Below are 16,639 nucleotides of genomic sequence, written 5' to 3' on the forward strand. Positions count from 1 at the left end.
CATGTCTCTGAAGCGCCTGGCTCAGAATAGCTGGAGCTCTCTCTTAGAGAAGTTTCTAGAAACGTTGCTGCACTGTGACTTAGGGACCAAAGAACCTCAGTCTTTCTGTTGGATGCAGAGTGGCAGTTTGGGATGTGAGGTTGCAGCAGAGACGTCCTATTGGACAAGGAAATTGATAGAGCAGCTGTCATTCTTTTAGCAGAATCCAGGAGAGAAGAAAGAAGCAGCATTATCAGCGGGCACTAGAGCAAAAGATAAAGCAATTCCTTTAACCCTTTGCTTATTCAAGAGTTGCCCTCTGCCCTTCCTCTACCTCCTCCTCCTTTCCTCTTCCTTCTTTGAGTCCTTTTTTGCTTCTCCCTGACGCACCAGAAATAAAGCTTGGACCCAACTGGGCAGAATCCTTGAATCACATCCCATGTGCAGTGACTTACACAGCAAACAGCCTTGCCTGGGAATAGCATGGGAAGGCCGTGTGTGAATGCTGACTGTGTTTCTAGGGGTGATGGAAGCTGCATATGAATATAAGAATCTTTTAAAAATCAAAAACCTGGAGAGATAAATAAGCATGACAGAAGCAGCAAGATGGTGTCTTTATATTTTCACCTTTAATTGACTAAAAATATCGATACAACATATTCCTTGGATGAGCTCTCCGTCTGCCTGCCCCTTTCTAATGGTACCAAGGATGTGGTTTGGACGAAGAACACTGGCTGAATCGATAAAATAATGGTTACCCCTGGCAAGTGTGAGTAAACTCTAGAAAGAGCTGTGTTTTTGTCATCGTTGTTGTATGTCCAACCACTTTCTTTGATTTTATGTTGAACCAGCCAGCTCTGTATTTTTAAATTAAGAATATACATTTTTAAAAACTAGTGAAGGAGAGAGAAGAGTTACTTTCTCTACAAGATAGCGCCGTTGTTTTTAAGTAAGTTTTATTAACAATTGACAATTACTTTTTTATGATACATTTAAGATAGTGAATTATGAATGACTGAAAATCCCCTCCAGCCTAATTGAGAACCATTATGTCTGGTAATTGCCACTGATTTCTGCAAACAGTCATTTTTCTCTGGCCTATTAACATAATTTAAATTTTTAATTGCCCTTCATAATTGCCTATTGGAGCTAACAAACATTCCTGATCACCCAAAGGTTTGAGACCAGGCTCTACCCCAGGGAACTCACGCTAGAAACATCCAAGACCACTTAAGGACACAGCTAGGTCTTTGTGGACTATCATATTGAGGCAACAGCCACCATTGTGACAAATGGGACATCTTTTTAAGGACCCACTCAGCTGTGGGATGATGTATTTTTGAACTTCTTCATGGAGTTTGCCCAAATGAAGCTACCTCACCCAAAAAAAGATAGTGGGGGAGAGGAGACTATCACACTTTTAACAATGTTAAGACTTTCTAAGAGTGAACATTCTGGAAGAAGAGAAAAACATCTGCCACTGTGCCCATATCCTGTGGGACTCATAGTACAATTAACTTAGTGACAGCAGAAAGGGTCAAGGTCCCCAGTAAAGACACATATATATCTCAATATATGGAGTATATAAGTTGAAACTACAAAATACTTTATGATCACTTCCTGAGTTAGGTAAAGTCAAAGTACAAGGAAAAAAATAATAAAAACTGAATTTCTCTGCAATTCCCTCAATGGGTATTAGTGTATTTATGCAGAAGTACATAGATAAACATATGTATAAAGAATCTTCTTTTTATTTTTGGCAGTACTGGATTTGAACTCAGGGCATCGTGCTTGCTAGGCAGGTCCTCTACCACTTGAGCCACCCCACCAGCCCAAGCATCTTTTATAACGTATTTTCTCACATGTTATTACATGTGACAAATGTTATTCTACAATATTATTTGTGAGGACTGAATCTAATTCACTTTTGGTCATTTAGGCATTCCCTTCCTGTTGAATAGTTTCTGTGATTAACATTACAAAAGTGAGTGAGACACCTAGTATATTTTGTGTGCACTTCTGATTACTATCTCAGAGAGATCCCCTAGAAGATGAGTGATTCACGAGTATGAACATACTGCTGAATTACCCTCCGAAAAGTTGGATTTTGGTAAACACGTTCCCATCAGTATGTAAGAGTAATGGATTTCTCACACTTGCCTAGTATTAGATATTAACATTTGTTAATGGCCAGCAGTCACTTACTTTTGAAAACCTGCATTTATTTGATCAACAAGGAATTACAATCGCGTGTGCCTGGGTGTGCACTTGTGAGTGACGTGTTGCTCCCCACTCCACTCATTTTTCTATCCAGGTGTCCATCTGTTTTCTTATTGACACAGGCAAGTTTGTAATGTCATTGTGCTTTCTTTAATTCTCTGGAGATTTGCCCTGCCTCAAAGTCAAAGAACAATAGGCTAAGATCACAAAACTACTTCCTGTGCTAGTTGAAGGAGGACTTAGTTTAGTTTTGTTTTGTTTCTGCAACCTTCACACTCTTACGCACTTGTGGTCGCTCACTGCTCCATGCAAACACAGAACCATAAACACACCGTCTCCACAACCTCTCTGACTACCTTCTGCTTCCCAGGGCCCCTGGACCCCTCTCTTGTTTCCTGTCAAAAAGTCCCAGGGAAATCCCCACCTGGCTTAATAGTTAGACAAATAGGAAATGCCCAGAAGAAATACAGACTGGAACCCTGCAGTCTAAATAGTAAATCACACGCAATTCCATCTGCACAAGTTTGTGCTATCCAACATAAAGCAATCTAATCAATATATTGATGAAAACGCTGAAATTTAGTGATACATCAGGAGCCACATAAATGGCCGGCAGTTCCAGAGTGAATATCTGATTGCTTGGCTCAAATCTGCTTCCCAAATTAGAATATATTTACAGGGACCATTTAAATATCTTCCAAACAAATGGTCCGACTGAAACATTTATGGTTTTGCTACAGGAAGCTGACTGGCCCGAGAGGGAGGAAGTCAAAGCTAAGACATATGTCCTAGGTTGGAAACGGTCAGTACTTTGTGTGTGAATGAATTCAGGGTCACCATGGTTCTTGTAACTTTCCAGTGAGCTCAACAGAAACTTCAAGGAAGGTGATAAACTAATTCCTACATGGAAGCTTCCAGTGCTTAATGTCTGCTTGTGACGCCGAAGGAAATATTTATTTTAAAAATAGCTAGTTTAGTTGGCTGGTTAGTTAGTTACCGTTGCTGACACATGTCATGCTTTCAAATCAGCACTAACGGTGATATTACACATTTTCCTCGCTTCCCCAATGACATCACACTTCTCTGTGGTTCCATCCCGGTCAGTACTTACACACTTGGCATACTCTGTTTAAACTCTGTTTTCTGAGCGAGGAGGCACTGGGAAACTGCTTTCCTCATGGCCTAGACGGGGAGAAAGAGGACTGTTTAAGTTTAAGGTAAAAGTGTGGATCAGGATGGTTTTTGATGCATGGGGACTTCCTTAAGGAAGTGTGGTTTCCTTTGAAGGAACTTCTAGACACTTGACACTGATTTCAGTGCTTGGGTTTACCACTGTCTATCTTAAGGGTGGTGTTTTAAATTAAATGGGTAAAAGGAAATAGGGTCTTGGAATCAAATAAAATGGTCTAGGTACACAAAACACACCAATAAGTTTATAAAAATTGTCATAATTATCACTAAGACTTAGCAGAAAATAGTTTGCTCATCACCTAGAATATCTTGGGTTAGGTGTTATCTGTTTCCTCTACTTCTTGGTAACATTTACATTCCCAGTTGATTCCTGTGGGCCCAGTCCTGTTTTCCGTGAAAATAGACAGAAAAAATATGGGATGCCTTAAAAGATGCCAGATGAATTTTTGCCCTGAAGCCAACTGTTTATTCAGCTCATTCAACTAACAAATAATTCCACCAGTGACTTATTGTTTTCTTCAGTGAAATTTTCCTTCATACATCCATAATTAAAAAGGGTACCGAGCAGTAAATCGGTGAACCTGTCATATAACATTTGTTAGCATCGAAAACCAAGGCATCCTAGCTTGTAGGAAAGAAAAATAAAGAACTTAGACAGATCCTGGAACATGGATTTTTTTAACTGGCTTTTATCATAGAAATGAAAGACTGGGTGTGTGTGTGTGTGTATGTGACTAGAGCTTAAAGTGAATGTAATACCATGTCTTAATATGGCGGCCTAATTTCCATCGTTGTTGGAGATGTGTTCATTAACAATGAACACATGCTCTGTTTTTAGATTCTCTTGGAGAAAAAAAACACTGTTCTTTTTTTTTTTCTTTTCCTTTCCTTATTTCTTAAATGATAGGAAAATTTTCCAAGGTTGGGGGGGTACTGAATTACCCACCTAATCCGCAAGGTGACTTCATTTAAGGGAATCCAATAAATGCTTTACCCATGTGGCCATACATTTGAACCTGAGAATCTGACCACAGAGGAAGGAATGGACACTGTGACAGAATTCAAAACCAAAAGGGCAGAGCTTGGACCCTGGCTTCAATGCCAAGCTAACAAATGACTTTGGAATCCCACTGTGTAACGTGACACAGGGCTCAAATACAGATACTTCAAAATGTATCATGAGGGCGAAATTAAAGAAAGGCAGGTATTTCAGAACCCCATACGAATTCCATTAGAACTGAATGCTGCTCTTTGGCAAATTCTACAGATGAAAAAAAAAAAAAACTAAACTTGATTCAAACTCTAGGTGCTGAGTTCATCCTGGAGCACCTGAATTCTTCTCCTCCCCTTTCTCCCCCAACCCGTGTTAACTGAGAACCTGATAAATCAGGGAACAATAGAGAGGCCTCATTAAGCCTCCAAGCGGTGCCTCCTCTCGCAGGAGAACAGCATTTGGAAGGAGACAGAGAGTCATAACAGATACAGTCATGAAGAAGAGACACATCCGAATAAAAGAAACCTCAATAAGATATACCATGCCCCATTAAGGACCACCTTGAGATAAAAGATGCTCAGCAAAGCAATAAAGATGGCACATGAAGTAATGGCAAGGGGCGAACATGGCTCTATCAGAGTATGTCAGGCTGCGTTGAAAATCATGACTGTCTAGGGAACTGGCGAGCAGTCCCAACCTCCACTTTGGGGATGACTCAGTGCTGAGAGAGACTGTGACATCCCTTTTCTTTACACAAAATACCTGGTTTTTAGAGCACTGTGTGCCACCTAGTCGGGCTGCTCATTCATTTGAAGGACAGTTAACTTTTATTTTAAAATCACCACCTTCATTTTTATAACTTTATTTGATGTAATTTCAAAATTATAGGAATAGTGGACAGAGTACCCCATACCTTTTTTCCCAGGTTCAATTATGTCATTCTGTCCCGGCCACCAACACACACATATTCTTTTTCTGAACCATTTAAGAATAAATACCCCTAATATTATGCCCTTTGACCTATGGATACTTTAGTTATATCTCCTAAAACACAGCCATCCTCTTCTATAACCACAGTAGCATCACCAAAACCTAGAAGATTAGCCTTGAAACATTACCTAGTCCTTCGTCCATACTCAGATTTCCTCGGTTTCCTTTTCTGGCTCTTTTTATCCAGTTAGTGTTCATTTAGTCATCGTGCGTCTTTTATCTACTGTAATCCAAAACAGATCCCTGGCCTTGGCCTTTGTTTGTTTTTTTTGAGCATGACATTTTTAAACATTCTACCGATTAGTTTTCTGTATATAAACACCTCATATGTGTACAGTCCAGTGGATTTTGCACAGACTCCACACATCCATGCTACTGGCTCCAGATTTAAAAAAAACAAACAAAAAGGAACCTAAGCACAACCCCAGAGAAGCCTTCCTGTCACTGGGCTTTTGCTGTACGCCTTGCATAGTGAAGGAAATGTGAGGTCATTTTGATCACACCCTATCATCTGAGATCATCTGTGTATGGGACCCTACATCTTCAGCTGTTACTTTCCAGACATCTTGCTGCCATCTCAGACCAAGGTGTGTGTGTGCGGACGGAGGTGGGGCAGTGCCATTGCTATGACCTGAACAGTCAAGCTTCTGGCCAAATGAAACATCCCACATGGAATGACATTGTGAACTACTGTCACTGATGAAGGACTCTCTTATCCTATTCCCCAGCGCCCCAGTTCATCAGGGACCACACATCTATTGCCTTTCTCTATCTGACCCGTGCAGTTTGCCCTTCATGGGACTCCCTCTGTGGGATTGGCACCCGCAGTGCCAGGGTTCAGAGAGCTGCACCTACCAATCAGGTACTTCCTTTTGACAAAGTCAAGTTGCTGTGAAAGTCTCTAACCATTTGCTCTCAACTTCTGTAGTTATCTCCTTGGGCGCTCACTGGATGAGACCAGTGGACACCCTGAAAGCCATGCTAGGCCAGTGCAGTTAACTCAGATTAGTGTCAACTGGGCTCTACCTTTCCGTCCTTGGGGTATATTCCTCCTTCCCCAGCCTGTTCTAGGCCACCATTCAACACCTCCTGCGTAGCACTTAGTTTATGACACACACTCATTCTTGAGATGACTTCATTAGTGTCTGGAGACCCAACTTTGGGGTCCAGGAAACAGAGACTCTGATTCTGCCTCCTACATATCCACATGCCTGGCAAAAAGGTAAAAGTCCCTCCAATGGAGGAGTAGATAGTCTGATAAATGATGAAACAACTGGGACCATGGACTAACTCAATTGTTTTGGGCATGAAAGATCAGGATTCATTCTTACTCTGAGCCTTTGAGGACTTTTATTTGTCTGTTAGTTTTAGGGTTGAATAGGGGAAGACACAAAGCACCGAACTGTGTCCTGGGTACACATAGTATGCCGTAAAAAAGCACCCATTGCTAATGACTGATTTTGCCAGCCTACCCCCACTCTCAGCAACTAAAGCTGCATGTTACTATTTTCAGGAAAGTCTATATTTGTCCAACTGTATTTCTTCCTTTCTTAGAAAGTCTCATTCAGTGAGGGCTCGTTTCACTCTGTACTCTTAACATCTACGGGGGTGGGGTGCAAAGTAATATTTTGCTAAGCCGCTAGAGCCTGATTTATTCAGGAAAATAGAGATGAAAGGTGGTTTGCAGGAAGAAGAAGGTTTAAAAACAAAACCTGTGAGCAAATTGTTTTCAAAAACATCAATAGGCTGAATGGCTTCCTTTCCCCTGCTTTTTTTCTTCCATCGCTATCAGGAAAATGGTGATACAGGTTTTTGCTTGACTCATTATAACAGTTAGGGATGTCACCAAGATGTCCTAAAGTTCTCTTTCAACTAGGACCTGGCCTCTTAGGCAAAGGCTTGCAATTGCTTTCTTTATATTATTCTCAAGTTTGGATGTTTGGGAACATTGTCTGTTTTGTGAGACCCTGCCTCAAATTAGGGTTAAAAAATTGTAGATACAGCCATCAGCAACATTGTTTCTTTGGTAAGACAGATCTCCCTTAGCTGGAGGAATCCTTTGTAGTGAAGACACACATCAAAAGTATACACTTCCAGCCAGACGCCGTGACTCACACCTGTCATCCCAGCTACATAGGAGACTGAGATGTGGAGGTTGGTGGTTCCAGATGAGCCCAGGCAAAAAAAAGTATGGAAGTCCGCATCTCTGCATGGTGACACACACCTGTCATCCCAGCTATGGCAGGAAGCATGGTCCAGGCCAGCCCAGGCACAGAGTGAAACCCTATCATATCAAAAACAATCAGAGCAAAAATGGCCAGATGCAGGGCTCTGCAGTACAGCACCTGCCTAGCAAGCATGAAGCCCTGAGTTCAAACCTCAGCACTCCCAAAAAAAAAAAGTATACATTTCCTGACCACTGTTCAACTAATTCTTCTCAGTCCCTGTGTGGCTTTAGTTATGACTTATAATTTAATAATAGCATTTTAGGAGATCCAGTAGAAAAAGTAGTATAAATGTAAATGTAAAAGATACAGCTCATTCTGTCTTTGAAATTGTTGGTGTGAAGGAGCTCAGCAGTGTTTTATTTAAACAAGGTCGGCTTCGACCTTGATTGACTTGCAGTAAATTGCCTGGTACAAGAGGCAAAAGGAAGTGGAGAAAAAATGGCAATCAACACCAAATGTTTCACATATTGATTGACAAGCACCAGAGATGTGCTAGAGTAAGATAAATTGGCCAACAGGGGCCATCTTGACAGCTCCTGAGATGGGAAAATTGTTCTTGTTAATTTGCTGCAGGAACCTTGTCATTTGTGGAATGTACACGTGAGTGTCTCCTGATTGTGTAAACAAAGTTCACATTCCTATGCAGCCTCCTTCTGTGATTGGGTTTGGTCGTTTTTTGGTCTGAATCACCAGGCTGCACTTGGCCATGGCTTTTGAATTGAGAGACAAAGAGGGAAGCAGTGCGCTTGCGTTAAGCTAGCGTTTTGAATGAAATAGAAGAAATTGCTTGGCAGGCCTTTTCGATTTAACAACAGAATTTGGACAAACTCAGGTGTGTGAATTCCACCCATGTTTTCTTCTGGACCACTCCAGCTAATTGTCTCAATCTGGCTTCAGGTGTGAGTCTGTGGTTTCCAGGTAGGTAAATTTCACTTGGTGGGTTGGTGGTAGCTGAAAAAAATTCCTTCATAGATTTTTCTTGTCTCCACCCCCTTCAGTATTTCTTTCTTTCTCCTTTGGTCCTCTCCTGATAAGCTCTCTAGCATTTGGGGCCTCCTCTTTCTTCCTGCCTTCTTCCATAAGAATCAATGAATGTCTGCCGCATCTCAGCCTCCTCCTATAACTCCTTCTGCAAGAACAGCTGTATTTTGGACTAGATAGTGGGCAAATTGCCAAAGAGATCCATCTAGAAGCCAACATTTAATATTGTTTATCATTATGTCCCAAATTAGGCAAAAAATCATTTATAATTTGAGTTAAAGTACTTCTACAAAAGTTTCTTCTGAATTTTTTCAAGTCACTGTCATTTCTCTCTCTCTCTTTCTCTCTCTCTCTCTCTCTCTCTCTCTCTCTCTCTCTCTCTCTCTCTCTCTCTCTCTCTCCCTCTCTGTCTCTTTCCACCTCCTTGGAATTTTTGAGACCATTAGTCCACTCCTGATTGGACCACAATATTTATTTCCATTTAGATGAACTGCATGAAAAATAACTCTAACGTCTAAGAAATGTTCTTAATCACCATCATTCACTCCACAACTCAGAACAATGCTTCACTTTCCACTGTAAAAGAAAAAGGTCCAGATTCAAAAATATTCATGACTCCCATATTGCACAGTCCCCTTTAACGGTAAGCCACTCCAATATCAAGCTGTTTCCTATGGATGTTCAAAGGAGCCTAGAACATGGGGTAAGATAAGGGAATAGTCAGGGCTAAAGACAAAGGAGGAATATGTTCCCTACTGAAGGCATTCTGCAGTTCTGTCTGTGCAGACAGACAGCAGTACAAGCTGTGGAGTTTGTGGTTCCTAACCTAACTTACCACTTTTAACTTTTTCTCTTACAAAATACCTTTTACCTGTCCTTTTTGTCTTCAAAATAGCTCTGGATGGTGGGAACAGGTTGGGATTCCCTAATTTAAAATCTGAAATGCCCTAAAAGGTGAACTTCTCAAGCACCAACGTGATGCCTTAAGTCAGATCCTTGTGTGAAGTTCACAAACTTTGCCTCGTGAACAAAGTTATTGATACTACAATATAAAATCACCTTTAGGCTATGTGTTTAAGGAATATATGAAACATAAATGAATTTTGTGCTTAGACTTAAGTCCCATTCTCGAGATATCTTGCTATATATACATGCAAATATTCCAAAATCTGAACCATTTCCAGTCCCAGGATTTTGGATAAGGGATGCTCAGCCTGTATATGGGTTTCCATCTTCCTCAATTTACCTTGGAAACAGAGGCACCAGCAGCTCAACTTCACTTTTTAGATGGAGGCATGGCAAGGGCTCTGCACTGCTGTCTTGCCTGGTCCTCCACTGGGCTTCCTACTTACCATGCTCTTACCCACTTGACATCATCTGCAGCCTCATTCCAATCTCACACTTTTACCCCTGTGTACTGAAGTGTCTAATTGTAATTCTCTCTCCAGTTGTGATCCATGTCCTTCCCCGGTCAGTCACCCACACCCTCTTCTGTGTCTCCACAACATTTAAAGTGGCTTTCTTTAATAGCAGGTACCATGTAGAGACTAGGGCTACCTACCTGCATGTCTCCACTGAAGCATGAATTCCCCCAAGGTCAAAAGCTGTGTTTGGTTTGATGTTCTCTTTCTTCTGTCTACACAGCTCTTGCCACCTGGTCAGCCCTCCACGAGTACTGCTTTAGTGAATAGGAAATGTTAGTATGCACACAGCCCAGCACGGCAACCTACAAGGATTAGATGTGGCATGCAGGTTCTGGCTTTCTCTCTACCTGCTGTATCCACGGTGACTGACTGGCACATCATTTGATTTAGAAATTATCCCGAGTCAGAAGGCAGAGGGCAAGAAAAGCTTTTCCCTGTCAGCAGCACTTGAATTGCCAGAAATTTTATCTCCAGGTAAACTAAAACTGCCGGGGAGGCTTTTTTAGAACACTCAGGTGTCACTTGTGTGATGCCAAGAATCTTTTAAAGGGTTGAGAAGACATGAAACTACAGAGGAGAAATTTAACTTAAATGCTAGAATATTTTGGGTCTCTTGGATCTGGGGCGTGCATATGGTCCACATCCATAAACCTAAGGCCACCAGGGACCACCTTATGGGAAGAGAAAGACTTTTTGGATCGGTCTTAAGCAGTGTCCTTTTGCTTGGCACAAATGAATGTGGTTTCTTCAGAACAAGATTAGGCAAATTAAAATCCGTGGAATTGCATTCTGAATTGTTCGCTATCTCAAGGTCAAAAAGTGAAGAACGTCAGACAATCTTATTTGGGGTTGAACTACTGAAGTCATCTCAACCCATTTGCCTCCACATGTGGACTTCTTTTCTAACATCTCCCCTGAGGGACTGCTGACATCTATCTGCTTGAATTCTTCCTCCCACACTGAGCTCACTCCCACACAAGAAAACCCATTCTGTTTGCATACTAATCAAATGACTTCAAAATCTACCCTTCCATTCATTTTATCACTCTGCTATTCCTTGGCCCCTGTTCTGCCCTCTGGAAACAAACAGAATAAATGCGCAACTCCTCCTCCCACAAGACTGCAGTGTAGACACTGGGCCACATCAGGCCTTGTGCACAGCAGACCCAGTCTACCCAGGTCACTGAGACTCCTACCTGAGCATCGGTTCCCTTCAGTTGTTCACGTGCCTCAAATGGAGCCTCCCTCCACCATTCTACCCACTTCTTCCTGGACACCTTGCATCCAGATGTCCAGCTGGACATGGCATTGCCTCTGCGAGTATGTCCTGGCTATTGTGAAGCTGAACTTGAGGAATTAGTTTGTCATGATCAAAACCTGACTTCAGCTGGTGGTTCATTTAGGCCAGACACATGCAGTGCTCATAGAGACCTTGCACTGATATAGAATGCTGCAGCCTTTTTCACCTGTTTCTGTGATGTCTTATGTGCTCACCTAGTCTTTAATAGATTCCTTCTATTTTCTTTTCATCTAAGTGTACTGTTTCACCCTTACCCTTTGGATTCTGTTTGGGTTATTTGACTATTTTGCAATCTTCATTCTCTTTTCCAGAACATAAGCTTATTTTTCTGTGCGTTCCTTACACATACGCTAGGCTGTTTCTATTCTAATTTTTCTCATGATATATATTGAGCATGCCCAGTAACAGAGCCCTGTGCTCACCCTAGGCGCACACAAAAAAGTGGACATCAGTGGGCTACAGCAAGTAGCTGAGTAGCCCGTAGAGCTGGATGGCTTATGAGAGTGGCTTTAAAGTGCTAAATAGTAAGCAAGTAACAGAGTCACAACAGATCTTTCCTTGGATTCAAAATTCAAGTGTTCATAATAATTCATGAGACGATATGAATGTAGCTGAGAGTAAGGAAGAGGGATGGGTGAGGCTTGTGGTAAAGTGAAGAGTGCATATTTAAGTCAAAGGCATCAAAAAGAAGGAAAATACAGTTTGGATCAAAAACTATGTGTCTGTTTGCCAAATGAGGCCCAGGGGCTGCATGGGTGGATGCCCGTTCTCACGAGCAGCAATGGACAGACGAGGAGCTTGTGTGCTCCTCCTGTGTACAGCACCCCTGCCTCCTCAGCCTCTCCTAGTTGGTCAGGGCTGGAGGCTGTGGCTCTGCGCCTGTTCCCTCTTTGGTTGGGCAGTTGTCAAGACATTGTTTTGCTAGCTTGTGACCTTTTTGCAGGAGCCACCAGTATCCATGTTACCATGCTGTTGCTGGTTTAATGATGCTAGAGAGCTCAGTTTCCTGACTGCATGATTTGGGAGCAGGCCACCTTCTATGGGTAAGCCCGATGCTAGGCAGCCCTTCCTGAAAGTCACATTGTACCTGGTGTTCACTTCCTGTTGCTAGTGTAACAAATTACCATAAACTTTGTGACTTAAGACAACACAAAATTCTTGTCCTACAATTGTGAGATAAAAAGTCCAAAAATATACTGGACTATGTCTTTTCTGGAGACTCTACAGGAAGGTCTGTTTCCTTGCCTTTCTGAGCTTCTGCCTGCCTACCTTGGCTCACAGTCTCTTCTTTCTGTGACTCCCACCTTGGCTTCTGTGCTCACATTTCTTTCTTGAACTCTTAACTTTTTGCCTCCGTTTTATCTCTCCATCTCAAAACCCTTAACTTAAGCCAGGTGAAGTGGCTCACAAACGTAATCCTAGATACTTTGGAGGCAAAGATCAGAAGGATTGCAATTTGAGGCGAGCCAGACCAAAAAAGTTCTCAAGACCTCCATCCCACCCCATAAAAGCTGAGCATGGTGGTACATGCCTGTCATCCCAGCTAGGAGAGCAAGCATAAATAGGAAGACCATGGTCCAGGTTGACCCTGGAATAAAGTGAAAACATAACCCTAAGAATAGCCAAAGCAAGAAGGACTGGGTTCCTATTGGTTAAGAACTCAGTCCTGCAAGACCACCCCTTACCTCAGCTGCCTATCACAGGAACTGGGCTGCGGCGTGTACTTCTCACCAACCAGCTATAAATCTGAGTTCACATAACCCTCTCCTTGCCTAGATTCATTACCTAGAGTGGCTGGTAGACATAAGCAACTCCTTCACTCACATTTTCCCACTTATTATAAAGGACATCATGGAGGATATAGATGAATAGCAGGATGGAAGACAGGCACAGGGCATGGAATGGAGAAAAGGCATGGAGCTTTCTCATCCTCTGATGTGCCACCCTTCCAGAACTGTACAAGCCCAGCTCTGCAGAAGTCCCCTGAGTCCTGTCTTTTCAGGCATGGTTGATTACCTCATTGGCCAGTGGTGATCAGCTCAGCCTTCAGCCCCTCTCTCCTCCCTGAGGTTGGGAGGTGGGAATGAACACCCCTTCTCAAAACCTGTTTTGACTGTCCTAGTGACTGGTCCCATCCTGAAGCTCCCTAGGGCCTCAGTCACCACTCATCTCCTTAGCATACCAAAATATTCTTACCATTCTGGGTAGTCTCATGGTTTTAGAAGTTGTATGCCAGGAAATGAAAGGAAGACCAAATATAGATTTCACAGTGTCACAGAAACATAGTCCCAGGTTCCAGGAATCAGGACATGGGTGACTTTGGGGGCCGTTATTGTGCCACACAGACTCTGTGAGTTACCAAGAGGCCAGTGGAGGGGGGAAGCACCTGCTCTATAGCTGCCACCCAACAGGCCCTGGGAGGCCTGGGTGGTGGGAGGCCTCCTGAGGAGGGGCTTCCCCTCAGGCTTACATGATAGCCTCAGTCTCCAACCTGCGCTAGAACATAGGCAGAGAAAGGAGATGAAGCTCTTCCCCTGAGACCAAAACTTAAAAGGGGAAAAGTCCTTCTTTTGTCCCCCCACAACCAACCCAGAGATGATGAAAATCAGCAAAGCAGTAAATGCAAACCACAGGTAAATAAATTCTAGGAGCCACTGGAAGCATGGCAGCCATGAGTGTCACACATCTCCAAAGCTCTTCGGCTGTAAGGAGAAAGGAGGAAACTGGCCCCTCGGCCAGTCCCCAAGGAAAGGTTTCATCCTTGTTTCCCCAATTAGTTTGCAAGGGGTTAATAGTAGCTCTGTAGCGCTGGATTCAGTGATTTGGGCGACATAGATGAGGTCTGGCTGCCATTAAAAACGCTAAATAATTATAAGTCTGAATTTTCTCATGTTAATTCATGAAGGTGAGGTGCTTCCCACCCAGCCCCATAGCTCTTAGGGTGCATGAATCACCAAGTGTTGCCCCATTGCAAGGAGATAAACTCGTCTATGCAGCCCCACAGTGAGAGCAAACCTTTAAGACCTGTGGATGGAGAAATGTGCTCACTTGGAGATTAAGTTGACTGGAGTAAGTGGAAGCGCTGCTGGGGTTGTCCATCGGCTCCACGTCTGCTGAGTGGGGGTGAGGGGACGCACTGGGAGAGAAGCCACTTTTATCTTCATTTGCTCTCTGACTCACAAATTCAGACTCTGGGTAAGAAGTGTTTTGTTTTCTTTTATCTTGGATGAGAAGAAGCTAAATTAATGTGTGTGCATAGTCATTGTATATTTTGAAATAAATGTGTAAAGAATAAATTATATACAGACATAATAAGGACTAAATCGCATTTCTAAGCATAAGAAATCAATAATATAGATAGAAAGACATTTATCCTAATCACAAGGATTTTAAACAAGTATTTTCATAGTGATAAGCATTGTGGAAACATTTGGTAAGGTGAGAGAACCTGTTGTCATTTTCCTTCTAGATGTTACTTGTCGTCTTGTTTTAAGATATAAAGAAGATTCCATGAATGGCTTCTGATTTGGGCCTGGGGTTTAACAGAGCTGGAGGATAAATTTTTGACTATACAGAATAAAAAGCTTTGATTGTGGATATTTTGCTCCTTGCAGGAAGCAAAAAAGAGTCCTACGGTTCAGACTTGGTTGGGTTCCCAGCTTGGGGACTGCCTGAGATTCTAGTGGATCACAGCTAGGGAAGATGGGAAAAAGGAAAGGAAATAGGAACACAGTATTCTTTTCCTCTTTTCATTTCTCCTTTGTAAGAAGCTAAGGATTCATTGTCTTTCTTAGAAATGTCTCAGAGTAGCCAGGTGCAGCAGCACAGACCGTAATCCCAATTACTCGGGAGGCAGAGATGGGGAGGGTCGCTGTTCAAGACCGCCCTGGGCAAAAAGTTTGCGAGACCCCATCTCAACCAAAAAGCCAGGTGTGGTGGTGCACACTTGTCACGCCAGCTAGTGAGAGGCATAGGTAGGCAGATCGTGGTTCAAATTTGACCCCAGGCAAAAACATGAAGGCTTCTCTGATAAATAAATAAAGCAATTCAAAGAAGAGGGTGGGGATGGCTCAACTGGCAGAGCACCTGCCTAGTCAGCACCAGGCCTTGAGTTCAAACCCCAGTACCACCAAAGAAGAAGGAAATGTCTCAGAGTATTACAGTTATATCAACTGATACCGTCTTAATTAACCCTCTGATTGTTTTTAATTGGGAGGACAGTCATGGTAGCTGTTTGTTGCCTGTTTTCTATACTACACATGGAATTTCCCCCAGTCCATAATTCTCATCCTTCTTTTACCATATCTTTGATAAAACTTAACGGAAGCCAGCAACAGTGGGGGATGCTTGAAATGATATTTAAATTAATTGAGAAAGACTTCCAATTAAGCTATTGGAAAATAGATAAATATATTTGTTAAAATTATAGGTTGTTGACTTGCTTTTCAACTTTTGTAGGCTTTTGTGAGTTTAAACCACTCAAGTCAAACGTAGAACTAATAAAAGCACAATTGAACGTAATATATTATGTCAAGATTTACAGTAACAAATTATTGTTTTTCAGCACTGAAGATATCATTAAACGCATGCCAAGCAATCAGCACACAACTGTAATAGGTTCATGAAGGAAAGGCTTTTTCCTAGGCGTCTTCTGCGCCGTTTTTCCCAAGACGGCGGCAGCTTTTACAAAATGATGGTTATAGTTTCTCATTATAGAATCTAATCTTCCCAAAAGACATTCAGCAGCTGCAAGCACTGGCATCTTTTAGTTGTAAATTGTCTTTTATTATTTATCCCTATTTAACTAAAGAAGAAAGGCCATGAGATGATTTTACAAGCTGATAATTTAGTGGTTTTAACATTTGACAGTACCCAATTGTCAGCCTGGGCATTGATCTCTTTAGATCTGGCCTTAATAGAAATTGATGGGTTTCTTGCTTTGATTTTCTTTTTTCTTTCTTGTCTCTGTAAGTATAGTATGAGTCTATACTGCAAATCTGCATGACCGACTCATATTTATAAATTTCTCTTTAGCATGGAATTTGAAGTTGTGTGTCCTCCATAAGAAATTGCAAAAGTACACAAAAAGAACACAAGTGTCCTACTGAAGGTCGAATTCTGTACCATGGTGAGCTGGGTTTGTTGCTCACAAAGTGATACAGGAGAAAGACGCTCCTGCGTGAGCGATGGGAGTGTGATTTATAGGAGAGCACCCCATCCCTGTGCAAATGGTGCCGCGCTGTGGGACACAGCTTTAGGATCTTAAGAAAGTGCTCTGCTCTGTTTGAGACTGTGCTGTGGAATTTAAAAATAAAATGGCCCTAATGAGTTT

The 16,639-nt window shown here is 42.2% G+C and overlaps 1 protein-coding gene across 22 annotated transcripts in view; it reads left to right on the forward strand.

The window, feature by feature from the left end:
- Tenm2 (teneurin transmembrane protein 2) overlaps positions 1-16,639 on the forward strand; it is a 1,177,215-nt gene that overhangs the window by 795,400 nt on the left and 365,176 nt on the right. Inside the window, exon 1 of one of the 22 annotated variants that reach the window (XM_074057738.1) lies at positions 13,517-14,502. The exons of the other annotated variants lie outside the window; for them this stretch is intronic. The gene's annotated coding sequence lies outside the window, so the exon portion shown is untranslated. Of the gene's footprint in view, positions 1-13,516; positions 14,503-16,639 lie in introns of those variants that run through there. 22 annotated transcript variants of the gene reach the window in all.

This window comes from Castor canadensis, chromosome 16 (genome assembly GCF_047511655.1).
Source record: "Castor canadensis chromosome 16, mCasCan1.hap1v2, whole genome shotgun sequence".
Taxonomy (NCBI): Eukaryota; Metazoa; Chordata; class Mammalia; order Rodentia; family Castoridae; genus Castor; species Castor canadensis.